The sequence below is a fragment of the Nerophis ophidion genome, linkage group LG07 (genome assembly GCF_033978795.1).
Source record: "Nerophis ophidion isolate RoL-2023_Sa linkage group LG07, RoL_Noph_v1.0, whole genome shotgun sequence".
NCBI classification, from domain to species: domain Eukaryota; kingdom Metazoa; phylum Chordata; class Actinopteri; order Syngnathiformes; family Syngnathidae; genus Nerophis; species Nerophis ophidion.
The window spans coordinates 59291705-59300878 of record NC_084617.1 but is presented as its reverse complement, the minus strand read 5'-3'; the positions used below and the strand labels follow the sequence as shown (position 1 = coordinate 59300878).

At 39.5% G+C, this 9174-nt stretch overlaps 1 long non-coding RNA gene across 1 annotated transcript; it reads right to left on the bottom strand.

Moving 5' to 3' along the window:
• Window positions 1-4904: 4904 nt before the first annotated feature.
• LOC133555712 (uncharacterized) lies at window positions 4905-8118 on the bottom strand. Its single transcript, XR_009807386.1, has 4 exons — window positions 7797-8118; window positions 7605-7660; window positions 6206-6297; window positions 4905-5427 (listed from the first exon to the last, which is right to left on the bottom strand). It is a non-coding gene; the product is annotated as an uncharacterized LOC133555712 (long non-coding RNA).
• Between the last annotated feature and the right edge of the window lie 1056 nt (window positions 8119-9174).

Genomic DNA, 9174 nt, shown 5'->3' with positions numbered 1-9174 from the left:
TAAAGGCGTGCATTTTTAAGTAAGACTAACATTTCTAGAGTATAATAGGTCTCTTATTGTTTGTAATAACATTGTTATTCTGAAGCTAACTGTGGAGGGGGTGTGGCCTGCGGGCCTGCAGCGAAGCGGGGTGTTTCCAGGACCCGCCTCGAAATCAACGACAGGTGCGTAGACGGCCCACCTGGGCCTTTTAACTAATCATATGTCATAATCAGCAGCCAGGAGGAGAGACGGGGTTGGTGCTGGAGCCAGAGCGCGAGTGAGAACGAAAGACAAAAAGACAATTGCTGGAAAGCAACTGAGAGATTTATTGAAAAATGAAACAATACTGTAACCCTGAAACAGGGTCTCATGTCGGTTCTTGGTGGTCTGAAGAACCCCCAGGAGGGCAAGCCCCACACTAACCAATAATAAATAAATAACTTCTTACCATCAACGCAACTTCTTGAACAGGTGCGGTAAAAACGGATGGATGGATGGATTAAAAATGCACAAGGATGTTTAATATTTTGAACAACATTTTTAACACTGATTTAAAATGGAATTATTCATTATTTATTGTGTTAAGCAGAGTCAGGTCAAATGTACCTGAGAGCCGGATGCAGTCATCAAAAGAGCCACATCTGCCTCCCAAGCCATAGGTTCCCTACCCCTGAGCTAGAAGAAGCTTTTGACAGGGGGTCCAAAGGACAGTATATACATGGAAGGATCAAACATGGTAGCAAGCACAACAACAAAAAACAAAAACAACGCTATATGATAAACACAAGATAATAGTACTAAAGCAAGCATACACATACATACATACATACATTCATTCAACCATGCAAAACCCAACTAACAATTGAAATAAACAGACTTCTATCCAATATAGATAACAAGCAATCCTGTACAAACACTGTAGAAATGCAAAATGCTGTACAATATACAGAACAAGACAAGAGTACCGAAGTAATAAATAACAATCAGCGTCGGACGTATTGCACTCGAAGGGTAGTATTGCACAGTAGGGTATTAGGGCATGATAATGTAATCTATGTGGATTAAAATCATTAAAATCATCATAGGCCCCCCAGAAGGACAGCTTTCATTGTTTATTTAGAAAAAGAAAAAACACATTTGGCAGCTGTGATAAGCAACAAGATTGACTCGAATACCCCAAAAAGTACGACTTCGACTTTCATGTCGGATTAGTGAATCATAACACTACGGTAGTATATCATGTTAATGTGCATAATTTGTTCCCCCCTCCTGCTGTTTCCCTAATGTGGCCGCGATATGTTCTCCAGTTCCGTCGCTAAAATACAAAAAGCTAGCAGTTTCACCATCTAAAATGTCATCCCTCATCCTACTGTCACCCCTATTTCAAACCATCACCTCCATCAATGCCATTTTGCTCCTGGGCTGAAAAGCAATTGAAACAATTTTCTTGCAGAGAATTATTGTCCTTAATTGCAATGAAGGGCATGGTTTCCCCCGTCATTCCTTGGGAGTGTTTTTCTCTCTCTGGGTGGAAATGTAAGGCATCGCCATTGAGCGTGGGCTCTCTGAAAGAGGTCATAATTACATCCTTCAGTATGCTCGCCCTCGGCAAGGATTTTATGCCTCATAATTATTAAATGGCAGATTCATTCTGTATATGCGCTTTGTGGTTGCGCGTTAAATTGCAGGGTGAGAAGAGTAGCAATTTGTTCTCCATTTGTTCGAGAGATTATCCGTTTATTGCGTACAAAGTCAACACGGCAAAAGTTCTTTAAATTTCACTCTGGTTAATTGCATGCAGTCGTCGCTAAAGTCATCGATGGCATCGAATTCAAAATGTAAATTGACTTTCAAGTATGTAACACTTAATCCCCGACAGTTTATTTTGTAATTGTTGCTAAGACACAAGTAATTGACTTTAATAGGCGTTGACCCAACGTCTTCCTCACCATGTGCGATCGAATTGGAGCATCTTTCCACTTGACAGCGTTCCCATACCATAATTATATTGTCTCATTTACACCAAAGATGATAATTTCCCACTCTCAATATTCCTAATCTCCATCCTCAGGCTCCTTTTTCGGGTGCTGCCATTAACTATCACCACTTCAGTGGCCATCATAAAAAAATATGTCGCATTTATTTTGCATAAAAATTGTATTTGCTAATTATTTGTGCAGTAGAGCACACACATTTTTGTTCAACTGTCTGATTTATTTGTTCTTACCAGTCAAGTATAGGAGGAAACATCATTTGCAAAATATGAAAGTCCAGTTAAATTATCAATGACTATCAAGTTCATTAGTTTTCATGTGCTGCCGAGTCGAAGTTTGACAAATAGGCCACGCACCTGTTTCAAATTGCGCATATTAAAATATGTTTAAAATATTAAACATGAGCATTGCTCATCCCGGTTTAATAATGTTTGTCATGTTCATGCATCAAGTGGAGTTCAGTTTGGATTGCAGTGATCTCCGAGCTGTGGTTTGAACACTGATAAAGGGGGGAAAACAACATTAAATACATTTTTTTTTCCAATTGCTTGCACACTCAATTTTAATATTTTCACACAGTTAACACATACATGCTACTTGCCAACCTTGAGACCTCCGAATTTGGGAGATTGGGGGGGTATTTATAGTTAGAATTCACTGAAATTCAAGTTTTTCATATATATATATATATATAATTTTATTTTTTTTAATTTTATTTTTTTTTTTTTTTTTCCCAGGGACTCAAAGTGCTTTACATTTTGAAACCCAATATCTAAGTTAAATTTTTAAACCAGTGTGGCTGGCACTGGGAGCAGGTGGATAAAGTGTCTTGCTCAAGAACACAACGGCAGTGACTAGGATGGCAGAAGCGGGGATCGAACCTGGAACCCCCAAGTTGCTGGCACGGCCACTATATCAACCGTTCATTAATTTACTTTACATATGTCCTCTGTGTATTTAATTTATATATGCAATTCTCATGACACATTATGAGGTGGGCAGGGGCGGGGTTAAGGAGGTAGGAGTATATTTATAGCTAGAATTCACTGAAATTCAAGTATTTCTTATATATATATATATATATATATATATATATATATATATATATATATATATATATATATATATAATAAATACTTGAATTTCAGTGTTCATTTATTTACACATACACACACATAACACTCATCTACTCATTGAAGTGCAATGCTTTGCAGCCTTTGAAGGAGCATAGGTATGGGCAGCATTTGTGAAATTTAATTTGCAGGAAAGGAGTGAGTTTAGGGTTGAATTGTCCATCCTCGTTCTATTCTCTGTCACTATCTTTTTAACCATGCTGAAAACTCTCTGATGATAAATTGCTGTGTGGCACGCACAAAAGTGCCTTCATCAAATGCACCAGAGTCTGTAATCTTCCATCTTTCCCTAGCATACCCCTTCTCCTTCGATCTATCCTGGATGAACTGAAATTCTTGTTTCGAATCACTTTGGAACTTGCAAACGTACTTCTTCTTCTTACTCGTCGTCACCGTGACTGTCTATTCTTCGTTCTTCAGCATCGTCTCTGTTATGTTTTTGGACATTAATACTTGCCGTAGTTTTGAAGCAGCGCATGATGGGAATCCGAATGCCGTGTATCAGTGTATTAACGTGCCCGCTGGAATAAACACACACTGAGAAATAGCTCCGTGCCTGCCTACTTTATGGGTTATGGATAAACTTATGGATAACGGAGACGTATATAATAGTCTCCTTCTTGTGCAGTTGCGAACTGAGCTCCAAAAGCCATTGATGTTATAATGTGATTGGGCCGGCACGCTGTTTATATGGAGGGAAAGCGAAAGTAACGACAAACTGTCCAAACTAAGGTACGGCTGGAAATCGGGAGAAATTCGGGAGAATGGTTGTCTTGGGAGATTTTCGGGAGAGGCACTGAAATTCGGGAGTCTCCCGGAAAATTTGTGAGTGTTGGCAAGTATGAGTTAACAAATTCTACACACAGTAACCAAAACCACTGTGCAGATTTGCTTGATATTGTTAGATATTACACACAATACTTTACACACACCTTCCCATCTTGCACATGTGATGTGGATGAGATACTATGGCTGGATCCAGTTAGACGGGCAGGTGATGATTACCATCAGTAACTGAGGCTTTGGAGTATGTTCTTTCATAGAGTTGCTGTTGCCTAAGTCTGCACATGTAGCCTATACTCAATGCTGTCAGTTTTATTCTTCTCCAGATTTTTTTTCTAACCTTTTTATGTGTCTGCTTTGATATGTTACTTTACCTGACTGTGGTAAAAATTTAAAATAAATGAGTATTTTCCGTTTGCAGCATCATTTTGGGGAGTTCTTGAAAATATTACGGGATATTTTTACTTTCTCTTGGAGTCCTTACGTATAGGCCCACTTCAAAGTAAAAAAATGCCCATTGCTATGGATGATGCGTATGCTAAAAAGGTCGAGAAAAATGCCCCAAACATGTGATTTCTTATAATAAAATAGGGGTGTGGAAGTTGCCATCCAGGGTGTTCTTCGGACCGCCAAGCACTGACATGACAGCCCACTTCCGGTTGACAATACAGTTTTTTTTTTCAACAAAGTCTGTCTCTTGCTTTCCAGCGATTGTTTTTGTGTCCGTCTCAGGCTCGGTCTCGCTCTCGTTCTTACTCCAGCTCCAACACTTCCCTCCTCCCGGCTGCTGCCTTTTAACAGAGCGACAGGTGATTAGATAACCAGGCCATCTGTCGCTGATTTCGAAACCGGTCCTGGCACCCCCCTTTTCGCTGCAGGCCCGCAGGCCACGCCCCCCTCCACAAGGGGTTTTTATAAATTTGTTTTGTATTTATCACTGTTGTGGGTAACTCACTCCAATAGTGTCTTATCATTGGAAGAATGTGTGAGTGAGATGAAAATAAAACTGCAATTGTACAAATGCTTGCTTTATTTTGATGAATGGGCATATGTTGGTGACTTGTCCAGGGTGTACCCCGCTTTCCGCCCGATTGTAGCTGAGATCGGCAACAGCGCCCCCCGCAACCCCAAAAGGAATAAGCGGTAGAAAATGGATGGATGGATGAATGGGCATATGTTTTGACAAAAGTGTGTCATTTTGCAAACCATCTAAGAATCAAGAAAATTGAATGTGTTGTTTGGAAAAATGTATTTATCTTTTGAAAAAAGACTGAATTAGTACAATTGTGTGTAAGCAAATGGAAAAAATTATGTAATAATTGTAGGTGACAGCATACTTTATGTTGAAAATGTAAGTTAAAAGGTTCATAATGTGATTATTTTCTACATTAAAAACACTGCTCTGTGGTCTACATAACATGTAATGGTGTTTATTGGGTTAAAATGTTGGATAAATTATATTTTACAGGCCATCTTCAAGCTGCTTTCTGACCTTCTCCATGGTTGTAGTTTTTAGCGCTTCAGCTGATGGATAACTGAAAGAGATGATTACAACGAATGAAATACATATTTTCTGGTGTGTTTTCTTCATATGGGAGACATTCATTATAACTAATAAAAACAGCAATGCCTTGACGTTCTAGAAAGAGGTTCTGTACAACATTGCACAACATAAACAGCACATGTTGGACCATTGGAGCATATGACGTAATGAATCTGAAGGGAAATGAGTGTCTCCATGGACACAGCCTGTGGAATACAGGCAAAATACTCATTTAAACAGAGCGATCTGCACCACTTTTGCACTTGTTATCAATTATGCACACACTTTTAGTAGATCACACGCAACACCCACTTTAATAAGATGTACAACGTTATAGCTTGCATACGTGTGTGTTTGTTGGGTCTTAGTAGATCAAGCCCTATGTAGGTGAGGAATTTGATATATTAGATATGAGTGATGAGTGTGAAAAAAGTCATAACAAATGCAAAATCCCCAAGAAAATAGTGTAATATCTCTGACATGTGTGTAGGTGTGCTGTTGTGTGTGGCGTGTGCGAGAGTCTCCTCCAGGCTAGAATACTGCAAAGCACTTCTTGTCGGGATCCCCACCAAGAATATTCAAAAGCTGCAATACATGCAGAATAGTGCTGCTAGAATCCTGATGAGAGTGCGAAATTACGACCATATCACACCAACTCTCAAATCCCTTCACTGGCTTCCTGTTCCACTTAGGATTGAATACAAAGTCTCCCTACTAACCCACCAGTGGCTTCATGGAAATGCCCCCCTCTACCTCAAAGAACTACTCACCCCCAAATCCTCCACACGACACCTCCGCTCCAAACAGGTTAACCTCCGCCAACCTCCAAGGACAAGTCTGTGGAACCGCTCTCCCTGACCACCTGAGGGCACCACAGAATGGGTGATTTTAGATATATGCACACTAGGCTGTTCTAGTTTTTATTTGTTTTCATTTTTATTATCTTTTTATTTATTTATTTTTTTAATACACTGTAGCTCTTGGAGGTGGTTTACTCAATGTAAAGTGCTTTTTACAAATAAAATTTATTATTAATATTATTATTATTAAATGGTAAATGGGTTATACTTGTATAGCGCTTTTCTACCTTTTTAAGGAACTCAAAGCACTTTGACACTATTTCCACATTCACCCATTCACACACACATTCACACACTGATGGCGAGAGCTGCCATGCAAGGTGTGTTCAATGTTTAAACGTGTGTTTTATATTCCCTGAGTTTGTTACCGCTTGTTAAGAAACCGTCTGACAATGTATGCCTCCATGGAAATGCCCCCCTCTAACTCAAGAACTACTCACCCCCAAATCCTCCAGACGACACCTCCACTCCAAACAGACTAACCTCCTCCAACGTCCAAGGACAAAGCTACGAACTATGGGGGACCGGGCTTTCTGCTCCGCCGCTCCCATTCTGTGGAACACTATCCCTGACCACCTGAGGGCACCACAGACTGTGGATGCTTTTTTTTTTTTAAAAAAGCTTAAAACCCCTTCTTTTAAAAAAAAACAAAAAACTTTTTTTTAGTTATATGCACACTAAGCTGTTTTATTTTTTTAATATATTTTTATTTTCTAATTTTTTTAATACACTGTAGCACTTTGAGGTTGTTTACTCAATGTAAAGTGATTTTTACAAATAAAATCTATTATTGATATTATTATTAAATGGTAAATGGCTTTCTGCTCCGCCACTCCCATTCTGTGGAACATTATCCCTGACCACCTGAGGGCACCACAGACTGTGGATGTTTTTAAAAAAGGCTTAAAAAAACGTATTTTTAAAAAAAAAAAGCCTTTTTTATAGATATATGAATACTAGTTCTAGCTATTAAGCTGTTCTAATGTTTTTTTATATATAATTTTTATTATTATATATATATATATATATATATATATTTTTTTTTTTTTTTTTTAAATACACTGTAGCACTTTGCGACTTGTCCAGGATGTACCCTACCTTCTCTGCCCGATTATAGCTGAGATAGGCACCAGCGCCCCCCACGACCCAAAAGGGAATAAGCGGTAGGAAATGGATGGATGGATGTATGGATGGATGGATGTAGCACTTTGAAGTTGTTTGCGCAATGTAAAGTGTTTTTTTTTTTTTTAATACAGTCCATTATTATTATTATTAAGTATTAGGCGCTAACACAACGGTAATGCCATACCTAATAACATCATGATCGTTGCAGCAACTGGCATGAAAACATTCCAAGTCCCAGAGCTGTGTGCCTCCACAGGGGTGAAAAAAAACAAGGAATATTTTAGAACATGACTGAGTCGATGGAAAAATAATCAAATAAATATGACTCCCGGGTCCCTTGGGAGAAACAAACACCTTCAACATATCAAAACTTCACCTGTCTTGTGCGGCGAGAGTGTCGAAAACGCCCTGTTTAGTCGTGTTTCTATTTCTTCACAAACATGTATTTTTCAGGTGAAACGGAGGAATCAAGACTCTTCAGTTGTCTCGCTGCAAACAAGACACCCAAGTTGGAAAGTGGCAGAGAAGTTGAGCCGTCAGATCTCAGTAGCATACGCTCCCTTGGGGAAAGTTTCCGTAGCTCAGGGTAGTCATCCCACGCTGCCGCTCGCTTAAGATACTGTTGTCACATAGCGATCACAGGCTTTCACTGATGGTACACAAATAGTCCCCTCGCGAAGCTCTTAAAAGCCCATTAGACACCAGCACACTCTTTGCTGCAAATAACAGGCGCTAAGTGCTCCCAATGCCAATGGGAAAACACGGTGACAGACCTTATTCGGAACCATCTTTATTTTTACCCCCGTTTTCTTTTCTTTTTTTTTCTTCATCCTGCAAACATGTTTGTTGATTTTTCCAATTCATTTCATGTGGTAAATATCTGAGCAAGTAACAGACCTCAGATCAGGCGGTGACATTTTTTTTTTTTCTGTTTTGAGAGTTTGACACAGATGGCGAAAGCTGACTCCTCGGCAGTGTTTCACTCCTTGTTTTACTTCCTGGAAGCAGCGAGGGAGCGCAGAGAGGAATATGATACTCTGCAGGTAGAGGTCAAGCTGGACTACTCCCTTCATGCATGAAGCAGCTGCTGAAGTTGTGCATAAGGAGGAAAAGGCACCATTAACGTGCTCTTTCATTCGGTGTGTGGAAGCTAAATAGTGCCATCTGGTGACGCCAGTCGAGTGGCTTTAAGTCAGGGGTGTCCAAACTTTTTCCACTGAGGGCCGCACACTAAAAAAATCAAGGCAAGCGCGGGGGCATTTTGATATTTTTCATTTTAATAACCAATACAATATATGTGTAACCGGTGGTCTTTTCCTCTGCGTTGTGTGTTGTTTATGGAAGACAACCGACACCATGACAATTGTCATCAAAAACTTTGTGCCATCGTCGAGCTCCTCTCCCGTTATCGAAGACAAAAAGGGCGGGCGTAGTTACATACAAAGTAAAATAAAAACATACCTGATAACACAGAATACAATTGTCATCAAAAACTTTGTGCCATCGTCGAGCCCCTACACAAATAAAATAATGAACAAGAAATGAAATAAAGTTCTTAACAAGACAAAATATTTTCTGTCGTCGCATGGACGCCTACCTCTCCCGTTATCGTAGACAAAAAAGGGAAGTTGGAGGGCGTGTCCAACGCATATAAAAAGACAGGTGTCACAGTAATTATTGCAGTAGGAGGGACAACGAGACAATGGTTCCACATTGACAAAACATCAAACAATATTCAGATATTTACATGTAAC